This window comes from Nomascus leucogenys, chromosome 20, assembly GCF_006542625.1.
Source record: "Nomascus leucogenys isolate Asia chromosome 20, Asia_NLE_v1, whole genome shotgun sequence".
Lineage (NCBI taxonomy): Eukaryota > Metazoa > Chordata > Mammalia > Primates > Hylobatidae > Nomascus > Nomascus leucogenys.
This window is the reverse complement of record NC_044400.1, coordinates 46,691,104-46,703,300: the sequence shown is the minus strand read 5'-3', so window position 1 is coordinate 46,703,300 and position 12,197 is coordinate 46,691,104. Positions and strand designations below refer to the sequence as shown.

The following is a 12,197-nucleotide window of genomic DNA, read 5'->3' as shown; positions in this document are numbered from 1 at the left end:
AAAACCATTCTCCCCACTCCCCCCACCCCCGCCCCAGCCCACTGAAAAAACTGTCTTCTATGAAAACGGTTCCTGGTGCAAAAAAGGTTGGGGACCACTGGATTAGAGTATACCAAGTCTTCATCTATTTATATTCAACAAATCACAACTTCACAAGTGGCACTATTACAACTTTGGAGATACAGCAGTTCTCGCCCACTCAATTAAGAATCGCTTGAATTGGAAAGAGGAAAGAACTGAGGCTCTGAAAGCTTCAGTAATTTGCCCAAAGTCACACAGCACAGGAGGTGGGATTCAAACGCCCTGTCTTCTCTCACTTCTCCTTTCTTGAAAAGGATGTATCTAACAAATTCTCAGGGGACTAAGTAACCAGCAAGAGAGTTCAGAGGAGGATACAGAAGAAACAAAGGTAGCTTTTATAATCAAGAGCTTGCAATCAAGTTAACTGTTAATTTAAATTAAATAACTGCTTACCAATAGATAATTAACAACTAAATAAATGTTACAAATTACCTTTGTGATCACTACTTTGGAGAAAGCTCAAAACTCAAGAAAAGGAGAACACTTTTCTCTTTAACCTTCTATTCCATCACTACTAGGCTTAACTCTTCAAGGTCAGAGAGAATTTCTTCATCTCCTTAATGTTTCCATTTCTCTGCAACACATGATTCTGTTAAGATTCATCCCCCAGGCGGCCACCATTTTTCTAGAAATTCTCATTAAATGTGACCCTATTTTCTCAGGTGCCTTAGTCTATTGGGATGCTTAAACAAAGTAACACAGACTGGGTAACTTACAAACAACAGAAATTTACTTCTCACGGTTCTGGAGGCTAGGAAGTCCAAGATCAAGGCACTGGTAGATTCAGTGTCTGCTGAGGACCCACTCTCTGGTTGGTAGATGGTGCCTTCTCACTGTGTCCTACTATGGTGGAAGAGGCAAGCAGCTCTCTGAGCCCTCTTTTATAAGGGCTACTCCTCATGATGAGGGCTCCACCCTCATGACTTAATCACTACCCAAAGGCCCACCTCCTCCTAATACTATCACACTGGGGGTTAGGATTTCAAATATGAATTGTGGGGAACACAAGCATTCAGACCAAAAGACTGTCTTAAACATTACTTTCTCTTTCCTTGGCGACCCTTTTTTCTTTACCTATATCTGACTCCTGTTCTAGGATCACTTTAGACAACACTTGCCAAAACATCAAGGGATAGCAGAAAGAACATCCTTAGACAAAAAACTTAAGGCAGTACTGAGAAATATTAATAGATAAATCACTTAGCCTCGTTGTGACTTCAGTTTGTCTATAAAACAGGAGTGATAACTGAAACTATTCATTTTAAACAGCTGTGCAAAGATCAAGTGAGAATTTGTAACAGTACTTAATAAACTGAAAAAGTTTTAAAACTTGGGATCAGTTGAAGACCAAAGTATCTTTAACCCTTAGCCCAAGTTCTCTGTATAGTGCTGTGGAGTGTGCGTGTTCCGCTGGGGCCAAAGCTATCACTCATCTGCATAAAAGGGAAAGAGAAGAAGTCTTCTATTCTTAATCTTGGTCTCTCACCTAATAATGTCCTGTCCTTTCCTGGCTGCAGTTTACTCTTGTACAATCCCAAGAATTCTCTCTGTGCCTGGTCAAGGTCCAGGGTAAAACTGATCATCAATAGTCAAACAAAGGAAAGCTTTTCAATTAAATCATCTTTGTTTGTATTCAATATCATAACCATAAGTTTCATAATTTGAAAACATTTTCTAAAATTTCCACCCAAGAGGGCACATGTCATCAGGACCTCCTGTGGCATGGAGAGAACCAGCCTGGGTGACAGGGTGAGTCTCTGTCTCAAAAACACAAACAAACAAAACAAAACTCAGGAAAACGTTTTTCTTTTTTTTTTTTTTTTTTTTTTCTTTTTTTGAGCCAGAGTCTCCCTCTGTCGCCCAGGCTGGAGTGCAGCAGCACATTCTCAGCTCACTGCAACCTCCACCTCCTGGGTCCAAGTGATTCTCCTGCCTCACCCTCCCGAGTATCTGGGATTACACGTGCGTGCCATCACACCCAGCTAGTTTTTGTATGGTTAGTAGAGACGGAGTTTTGCCATGTTGGGCAGGCTGGTCTCGAACTCCTTAATTCAGATGATCCACCTGCCTCGGCCTCTCAAAGTGCTGGGATTACAGGCATGAGCCACTGTGCCTGGCCAGGAAAATGTTTTTCATAAATCAGAAACAGAAAAATTTAACAGAAAATATAAAAATTCCAGGCCAGGCCTGTAATCCCAGCACTTTGGGAAGCCAAGCTGGGTGGATCACCTGAGGTCAGGAGTTCAAGACCAGCCCGGCCAACATGGCGGAAACCCGTCTCTACTAAAAATACAAAAATCAGCTGGGCATGGTGGTACACATCTGTAATCCCAGCTACTTGGGAGGCTGAGGCAGGAGAATTGCTTGAACCCAGGAAGCAGAGGTTGCAGCGAGCCGAGATCATACCACTGCACTCCAGCCTGGGTGATGGAGCAAGACTCTGTCTCAAAAAAAAAAAAAAAAAATACTCCATACTATGTCGATCCCACATAATAGTGGATACAAGTTACTTATAAATGATTTTTTTTTTTTTTTTTGGAGACAAGATCTCTATTGCCCAGGCTGTAGTGCAGTGGTGTAATCATGGCTTACTACATCCTTGACCTCCTGAGCTCAAGCCATCTTCCCACCTCAACCCCCCAAGCAGCCAGGACTACAGGTGTGTGCCATCACAATGGCCTCACCTATAAATGTTAAGAAAGCAGTAGGTTTTTGTTTTGAGATAGGGTCTCTGTTGCCCAGGCTGGAGTGCAGTGTCATGATCACAGCTCCCTGCAGCCTCAACCTCCCCAGCTCAAGCAATCCTCCCACCTCAGGCTCCGGAGCCGCTGAGCCCACAGGTGCGTGCCATCACACTCAGCCAATTTTTTTACTTTTTTATAGAGACGGGGTCTCAATGTGTTGCCCAGGTAGGTCTTGAACTCCTGGGCTCAAGTGATCTCCCCACCTCAGCCTCCCAAATTGCTGGGATTACAGGCATGAGCCACCATGCCTGGCCAGAAAGCAGTTTTTAACAGCTGCACTACAAAATACTGTTGTGTTCTAAACTTGAGAGGTATATTACAAGCAATGGTACTAGTTTATTAAAGATGAATGTTATCTAAATAAATTACAACAGAATCAAGACTTTTCCTTAATATTTCATTCTCATGCTTGTCTACATGATTTCTCTGAGCAGAAAGAAGCAGAGTGCTGAGCACAGTGGCTCACACCTGTAAAACCAACTCTGACGGGCTGAGGCAGAAGAATTGCTTGAGCCTAGGAGTTTGAGACCAGCCTGCCAAGGTGGTGAGACCGTCTCTACAAAAAACTTAAAAAATTAGCCAAGCATGCTAGCATGTGCCTTCTTATGTAGTAGTCCTAGCTACTCGGAAGGCTGAGAAGGGAGGATCACTTGAGTCCAGGAGTTCAAGGCCACTGTGAGCTATGATCACACCACTGCACTCCAGCCTGTGTGGCAGAGACCCTGTTTCTAATTAAAATAAAAATGAAAGAAGCAGAGTATGGCTACTGCTCTCCAATCTAAGTAACTCACAGCCTCTTTCTTCCATATCATAGCTGAGATGACATGTGCACAAAGATGCACATAAACATCATTAGTCATATTGGGAAAAATGCTTAAAACTACTGTGATAAAGAAAGCAATTATTGGGCCAGGCACAGTGGCTCATGCCTGTAATCCCAGCACTTTGGGAGGCCGAGGCAGGCGAATCACCTGAGGCCAGGAGTTCAAGACCAGCCTGGCCAACATGGTGAAACCCCATCTCTACTAAAAATACAAAAATTAGCTGGGCATGGTGGCAGGTGCCTGTAGTTCCAGCTACTTGGGAGGCTGAGGCAGGAGAATCGCTTGAACCGAGGAGGTGGAGGTTACAGTGAGCCAAGACTATGCTCTATGCCATTGCATTCCAGCATGGGCAACAAGAGCAAAACCCTGTCAAGAAAGAAAAGAAAAGAAAAGAAAAGAAAAGAAAAGAAAAGAAAAGAAAAGAAAAGAAAGCAATTGTTAAATAAAATAAACAGATTTTAAAAGTCTGTTCAAAATTTCAAGCAAGTCAGTTTCTTCTGCATTACCTTTCCTAAGAGTAACAAAGCAGCAAAATATATATTGTATAAAAAGCAAACTTGTTTTTGCCAGGGTATGGTAGCTGTAATCCCAGGACTTTGGGAGGCTGAGGTGGGCAGATCACTTGAGGTCAGGAGTTCGACACCAGCCTGGCCAACACAGTGAAACCCCATCCCTACTAAAAATACAAAAATTAGCCGGGCATGGTGGCAGGTGTCTGTAATCCCAACTACTCGGGAAGCTGAGGCACAAGAATCGCTTGAACTCGGGAGGTGGAGGTTGCAGTGAGCTGAGATCGTGCCACTGCACTCCAGCCTGGGTGACAGAGTGAGACTCCGTCTCCAAAAAAAAAAAAAAAGAGTAAACTTGTTTTTAAAAACTATGTTGTGGCCAGGCGCAGTGGCTCACGCCTGTAATCCTAGCACTTTGGGAGGCCGAGGCAGGCGGATTATGAGGTCAGGAGATAGAGACCATCCTGGCTAACACAGTGAAACTCTGTCTCTACTAAAAATACAAAAAAATTAGCAAGGCATGGTTGCGGGTACCTGTAGTCCCAGCTACTCAGGAGGCTGAGGCAGGAGAATGGCATGAACCTGGGAAGCGGAGCTGGCAGTGAGCCGAGATCAAGCCACTGCACTCCAGCCCGGGCCACAGAGCGAGACTCTGTCTCAAAAAAAAAAAAAAAAAAAAAAAACCTATGTCAAAAGATAAAAACATGATAGCAGCCAGAACACCGACCTCTAAGTGGGGTGCATATACCAGGAAGATGCTTACTGCATCCCTAATTCGATTTGAAACACCTTTATTAGCTATTAAATTTTGAAAGCTCTGTACTTGTAATACTTGTCAATGAGTGCAGTCAAGCATAAACCAGCTTCATTCTGTCATTCTGTATTTTTACAAAGCTGAGACACATCTGTGCTTTGGCCTAAATTTAAAAAAAAAAAGGAAATGAAAATTCAATATGAAAATAAGCAATAAGAAGGTAACTTTCTCCAAAACAAAGAACAGAAGTCATAAATGTTATCAAATACATATATAAGCCCTAGTATACACCTAAAAATTGGTTTAGAAAAATATACTTTTCCAAAGAGTTAATTTTTAAAAAATAAAATGTTTATAATTTAAAATTTAATTACCAAAAGTTAAAAAAAATGGAAAAATGCAGGTACTTTCCTCTCCTCAGAGATAGTGTCTATTAAAAATCTTCATGTCGGCTGGGCGTGGTGACTCATGCCTGTAATTCCAGCACTTTGGGAGGCCGAGGCAGGCGGTCAAGAGATAGAGACCATCCTGGTCAACATGGTGAAACCCCATCTCTACTAAAAACACAAAAATTAGCTGGGCATGGTGGCACGCGCCTGTAATCTCAGCTACTCAGGAGGCTGAGGCAGGAGAATCACTTGAACCCGGGAGGCGGAGGTTGCAGTGAGCCGAGATCGGGCCATTGCACTCCAGCCTAGTGACAGAGCGAGACTCCATCTAAAAAAAAAAAAAGAAAAAACCTTCATGTCTGATCAGGCGCAATGGCTCACACCTATAATCCCAGCACTTTGGGAGGCCGAGACAGATGGACTGCATGAGCTCAGGAGTTCGAGACCAGCATGGGCAACATGGCAAAACCCCAACTCTACAAAAAATACAAAAATTAGCCAGGCGTGGTCCCAGCTACTAGGGAGGCTGAGGGGGGTTGCTAGCTTGAGCCTGGGAGGTGGAGGTTGCAATGAGCCGAGATCGCCCCACTGCACTTCAACCTGGGTGACAGAGTGAGACTCCCGTCTCACACACACAAAAAAAAAAAAAGAAAAAGAAAAAGAAAATCCTTTATATCTCAGGAAGATTTTAGAATTCAAAAAATACCAAAAATAAATAAATAAATAAAAATATTTTAAAACTTCATGTAACATTTTCTAAGCATATGCAAGTATATATATATGCTGTATATACTTGTTGAATTATGATTAAAATAATTTAAGAAGTCTCGCTGAGTGCAGTGGCTCACGCCTGTAATCCCAGCACTTTGGGAGGTCAAGGCAGAAGGATCATTTGAGCCCAGGAATTCCATACCAACCTGAGCCTGTATCTACAGAAAACAAACAAACAAAAAAATTAGTGTGGTAGTATGGGCCTGTGGTCCTAGCTACTCAGGAGGCAGAGGTGGGAGAATCACATAAGCACAGAAGGTTGAGGCTGCAGTAAGCCATGATCGCGCCACTAAATTCAAATAGTAAAACACAAATCAAAGGAGAAAATGTAGGAAGAACTCTGATGATTTTATCAACGAATACAAAGTAACAGGTTTTGGGTGTGGGGAATGAGCAAGTAATACACAAGGAAGAAGAAAATGCTCCTAATTTACTTGAAGCCTGGTAGGCTCTCAGCACTCAATACAACAATTCAAGACCTAGGAGTCTTTGCAGAATGTTTTTTGTTTGTTTATTTTTTTGAGACGGAGTCTCGCTCTGTCGCAAGGCTGGAGTGCAGTGGCGCAATGGCTCACTGCAACCTCCACCTTCCGAGTTCAAGTGATTCTCCTGCCTCAGCCTCCCAAGTAACTGGGATTACAGGCGCGCAAGACCACGCCCAGCTAATTTTTGTATTTTTAGTAGAGATGGGATTTCACCATGTTGGCCATGACGGTCTCAATATCTTGACCTCGTGATCCACCGGCCTCGGCCTCCCAAAGTGCTGGGATTACAGGCATGAGCCACCACGCCCGGCCGCAGAATGTTTTTTAAGGTCATCTCCTGTCTGTGCAACTTCAGGCAAAAAGACCAACAAAACAATGGACTTCATTAAGGACAGGATTGGAAAAGGGACAGAAAACACTATCCTGTCCTGAACAAAAACATGGCCTCTCTTAAAGTACTGAACACAATTTTAAACTCTGTAGTTCAGAAGCAGTAGGGTACAGTGATTAAAAAGATTTGGATTTCAAATTCAAGTTTCCACCACTTACTGTCTCATTGTCTTCATTTGTATGATACCTACATATCTGAGTTGACATGTAACAGTAATTTTTAGCATAATACTTGACATATAAAGTAGTGTTCCAAAAAAATGGTAGCTATCATTACTACTACAAAGAAGCAATCATCCAAGGAAAAGCCACTAAAACATTGAGAGATTCTCAAAGTTTGATATGCATTAAAATCACCTGACAGATTTATTGAAAATACAGATTCTAAGGACCCATTTCTCACAGAAATTAATTCCACAGGTCTAAAGTAGAATATAAGTGTACTCTGACCCAAACACCAAAGAGAATAAGGCACTGCCCTATAAAAAGAGGCTGAAAATTAGCATTTTTCCATGGAAAAAAAATGGCCTACAATAGACAGTATGTTCAAGAGGAATACAGACATGTTCACTAAGTTCATTTATTCAACCAACATTCACTGAGTACCTACTATGCAGTGAAAAGGACAGACAAGGTCCCATATTAACAGAGCTTAATTTCCAGGATAGGAGACAGAACATTTTTTAAAAATTCCATATATTGATAAATGCTGTGAAGAAAATAAAATACAAGGGAGAGATTGGTCAGTCTCCTTGAGGAGGCAACATCTGACCTAACACCTGAATAACACGATGGTATCAACCACAGCAAGATCTGGGAGAAGAGTACTCAAGCCCCAGGATACAGCAAATGCAAAAGCCCTAGAGCAAGAACCAGCTTGGCAAGTTCCAGGGACAAAAATGCAAGTGGGATTGGAATACAGGAAGAAACTCACGTGGCCAGGCTCCAGGGTACTGAACTAAGTAGAAGGATACAAGGCAAGATAAGAGAGGAAGGCAGTGCTGAAACATGTAGCGCCTGACAAGCTTTGGTGGAGTTTGGATTTTATCCTGAATATGGATGGAAAACTTTCAACAAGGGGGTGTCAAGGTAATTTACATTTTAAAGGATCTCTTAGGCTGGTAAGGGAAATGCACAATAAAAAGCCAAAGTGGAAGCAGGGAGACCAGGAGTTGCTGCAATAGATCAGGTAAGAGATGAAGATAGCCTGGCAAAGCTGATGGCAGTAGGGATGGGAAGAAGTGGACAAATCTAGAATACATATTGAACACTATAAGCCAAATCAAAGAAAAAGAAACTAGATTGTGTAATGAGTAGTAAACATCTAGGACTAATCATCCAAGAGATGCAAAATGAAAAGAGATTTAAAGATTTTAGGTAAGTTTATGAGGCTCAAACTCAAAATAGGTTATTAGCAGATTTAGGATAGTTCATGGCATGTACTTATCCTCTGAAGTTGAGATGAAGAGGACATTTCCTTCCATAGCAGGCTCTTTTGGTGCCAACTGGTAAAGCACTGGACTAAATGGGCACACACCAAGACTCAATGCATATTAAGTGTGATGTGGGCCAGGCGAAGTGGCTCACACCTGTAATCCCAGCACTGTGGGCGGCCAAGGTGGGCAGATCACTTGAGGTCAGGAGTTTGACACCAGCCTGGCCAACATGATGAAACCCCGTCTCTACTAAAAATACAAAAATTAGTCGGGCATGATGTTGCGCACCTGTAATCCCAGCTACTCAGGAGGCTAAGGTTGGAGAATCGCTTGAACCCGGGAGGCAGAGGTTGCAGTGAGCTGAGGTCCACCACTGCACTCCAGCCTGTACAATAGAGCAAGACTCTATCTCAAAAAAAAAAAAAATAAGTGTGATGTGTAAAGTTAAAATCTTCCAGGACCTTACTGCCTGGGGCCTGAACAGCTGATCAGCATTCGGAACAGAGTATAACTATGGAATAGAACTAAATCTTTACCCGAATCAAACCACTGAGTTAGCAAAAACTACTTAAACTTTCATATTATCCTCAGGCTGTGCTTTCTTTCCCAAGAGCCAAACAAGTGAGGTCTTACTTTGCCACACAATGCATATTAATTTCTTAAATCTTACATTATCATAGAGATTTGTGAGGAAATCTTTTAAAACCATGCTTTTAATAATTATGGTTTGCCAAACATAGAAGCCCCCATTATCCACAAGGGATACATTCAAAGAAACTCCAGTGGGCTGGACCTGGTGTCTCAGCATGCCTGTAATCCTAGCATTTTGGGAGGCTGAGGCCGGAAGATCACTTGAGCTCAGGAGTTTGAGACCAGCCTGGACAACACAGTGAGATCTCGTCTCTATTAAATTTTAAAATTAAAAAATTATAAAACAACCCCCCCAAGTGGATGCCTAAAGCTCATATAGTACAGAACCCTATATATGGACTATGTTTTTTTCCTCTACACACCTACGATAAAATTCAATTTATAAATTAGGCACAGTAACAGATTGACAATAGTTAATAATAAAATAGAACAGTTATAACAATATACTATAATAAAAGTTATGTGAATGTGGTCTCTGAAAATATGATTGTATTTTCGAACTGCGGTTGACCACAGAAACTGAAACTCGGGAAACCCCTGAAAGTGAAACCACGGATAAGGGGGCACTACTGTATAGTGAATACTCCCTAAAATTTAAGGTCCAAAGTCTATGTCTGAAAAATTTAAATTATTACTCAAAAAAGAAGTACTAGAATGTGAAAAAGCAGGTTACGTACTGAAAAGCATATGTGGTATGATATCATATTTGTATAAAATACATAAATGCAAAAAAGTAGTTTAGAAGGGTATAAACTAACATTTTGGTGATCTTTGGGTGGCAGGATTACTGATTTTTTTTCCTATCCGCTTTTATCAACATTTTCTCTATTACACAAAGTATTTCGTATAACCAAAAATATTAGTTATAAGCTAGCATAAAAGGTAAAAAGCTGAAAGAGAACTTCAAGAAATCTTTCCTTCTTCTAAATCAAAAGGATTCCAACTGCAGTAGTAAGAAAAAAGATCTCAACGGCAAACACTGGAGAAAAGATTCGTTAAGAGGTTCATGTTATACCACAAGGACATACCCTTCAAGGAAATAATCTAAACTCATAACTCTTCCTGGGTTTGATAAAGAGCAATTAACTATCACGTACTGTTGTTCTTTCTTGCTGTTAACCACAGAAACACCTAATTAATGAGTTCTCGGGGGCGGGGGGGTGAAGCGGTGTTCTTTTTAAAAACCATGTTGGAAAAAAAGAAAAAAAAAAGTTAGGACAAAAAGGTTTGGTTTTCTGGTCGCAGTGCTGTCGAGGGCCGCGGAGAGCGGCAAGTTCGGAGCAGGCTACACTAAAGGAATCTGCGCGGCCAGCCACCCTAAGTGGAAGGGAATGCAAAGCCTCCTGCAACCTCCACAGCGCTGGGCAGCAAGAATGCCTCCTAAGCGTCGCAAGACTCCAACACCTGGAAGGTCTTACGCTTTCCAAGTTACAATGTGTACAGCTGCTAACTGTTTCTGACAGTAACACACACACAAACTGGAAGGTCTCTTCTGCAAATGTAGCTATTACGTGTGTGAAGCTCATCCGACTCTCTCGATGCAAAAGTAACACATTCTATTAAGGCCACAGCCTCGGTTTTGCCAACTGGGGCAACTGAAAACATCCTGCCGACTCTCTACAGCTAGCAAACCATCTCGGCTAAAATCCTGGCACATATAAACAGCCACTTTGGTGAAGTCTGCCTTTAAACAGCAACACGGGACTTCGGGTAGAGCCGGTAACCAGTTTATCACACACGATTAGTTCCAATAAAGGGTGCTGCTACCTCTTTACTGTCAGCCTTAGTTCCACTTACTGAACAAACAGAAAAAGGGGATCCTATAAATTCGCGACACAATAGGAGCCAAAAAGCTCTCGCTTTCAGGGTGGCAGCTTTCTTGTCTCACTTATCACAACAAAGGACGCATCCTAGTGACTTCACCGTACCCAGAAAGGGCTGAGGGAGACGGTAAACAAGATAGTGTGGATTTCAGGATTTGTGAGTTTTTCCTTCCAGCTACGACTCTCTTTTTACTCCATTATACGCCTCCACCCGTGTCGACAATCTGATCCTAAAAATAAAACCACCCGTGGCTACCTTGCCCTTGCGTGCCAAGCCCCGACCCTGACATCCTGCAGAGAAAGCCCAATTGCAGGCTCTTCGCGGGGGGCGCGGGCTGGGCAGCAGCGGAGCTTCTCCCGGTGCAGAATCGCCAGCCCGGCCGGGGAACCGCCAAGCCCGAGAAACAGCCCTGTTCTGCCGCAGCCGCCGCAGTCCCCGAGAGCCTGAGGAGCCCTCAGGAAAAACTGGGGCGAGGGGAGGGTGAGCCAGCAAACGCTGGTGGGAGAGGGGGAGACACTCACCCGCCCAGACAATAACCGATGGGGCGGGGAGGATGGGGGCCGGGACCGAGGCTCGGCAGAAAGACCGCCTGGAGCTTCCAGAAGGCTGCGGCTACTCCGGACGCTGCTGCCACTGCCGCTCCTGGCCGCCGGCTTCCTCCCCCTCCTCTGTTTTGATTCGAGTGACCACGTCACTCTTAGCCACAAGACCCGGATCTGCCGGCTCCCGCGGGCGGCGGCGCAACAGATTGCAGCGCCTGGAGACTCCAGCGGCCCCGCCTGCCGAGCATGCGCACGCCCAGCGCCTGCCCTGTGCGTCCCGGGAAGCCGGGCGGGAGCCTACGGCTTCGAACGCCTACGACACGCTGTGCGTGGGGGCGCGGAGTGCGGGGGATGTAGTTCCGGTTGGGAGGGGCGTGGCTGAGGACTGTGAAGCAATCGGGGCGAGGCCGGGTGTCTGTTCAACTATGCCGCGTATCCTCTGTTTCGTAGGCGGCGGACAGTGTTCTGTAATGCGTCTCCCTTTGCCCGAGCTAAAGGTTTTCCTCGACGGAGTCTTTAGAATACCATGGTAGAGGTAGACGTGGTTACAAATTGATGTCTGTTGAGACAGTCTATCCCTGTAAAGTGTTTTTGGTTACTCAGGCCCGGATGGAAATCGGAGATGGGGATTACAAAAATATATCAAATGTGGCAGTTATTGATTCTCTTTACCTTAACATTTTTGCACCGGAAACGACCAAAATTAAGTTCAACAGGAATATTAATAAAAGGAATATGTAGTTGGGCTTGGTGGCTCATGCCTGTAATCCCAGCACTTCGGGAGGCCGAGGTGGGCG

The 12,197-nt window shown here is 43.7% G+C and overlaps 1 protein-coding gene across 1 annotated transcript in view; it reads right to left on the bottom strand.

Annotated features, from left to right (window-relative positions):
* Nucleotides 1-11,731, bottom strand: part of SMIM14 (small integral membrane protein 14) — an 82,605-nt gene extending 70,874 nt beyond the window's left edge. Inside the window, exon 1 of the mRNA XM_030800909.1 lies at nt 11,380-11,731. The gene's annotated coding sequence lies outside the window, so the exon portion shown is untranslated. The remainder of the gene's footprint in view (nt 1-11,379) is intronic.
* Between the last annotated feature and the right edge of the window lie 466 nt (nt 11,732-12,197).